Raw genomic sequence first — 345 nt, 5'->3', positions numbered from 1 at the left:
TTACAGAGAGTGGCATAAGATTTATCCCTGACCCCAGGTCACACAGAGCCTTGTTAAAGGTCATGGTGCCTATGGTACAGGTGACAAACCCCAATTTGACGGTTTATCTTATATTGATTTTAGGGGATTTTATAACCTTTTACCCACATTTATTCAATGAAATAGCATGGTTTTATAACTTCTCCTTTAATTGTGCTTAAGAGTGAAAACATATTTTTTTTAGGTCTCAAAATGAATAAATTTAATTCACCTTGATTCCATTAGATGCCTTGATATGTTTGTTAAGTGATTTAAGGTTTAGGAGGCAAAGATTGGATCAAGGGAATGAAGAAAGAAAGCATGAAA

This window comes from Arachis duranensis, chromosome 9 (genome assembly GCF_000817695.3).
Source record: "Arachis duranensis cultivar V14167 chromosome 9, aradu.V14167.gnm2.J7QH, whole genome shotgun sequence".
NCBI classification, from domain to species: Eukaryota; Viridiplantae; Streptophyta; class Magnoliopsida; order Fabales; family Fabaceae; genus Arachis; species Arachis duranensis.
Note: the sequence above shows the minus strand (reverse complement) of the source record.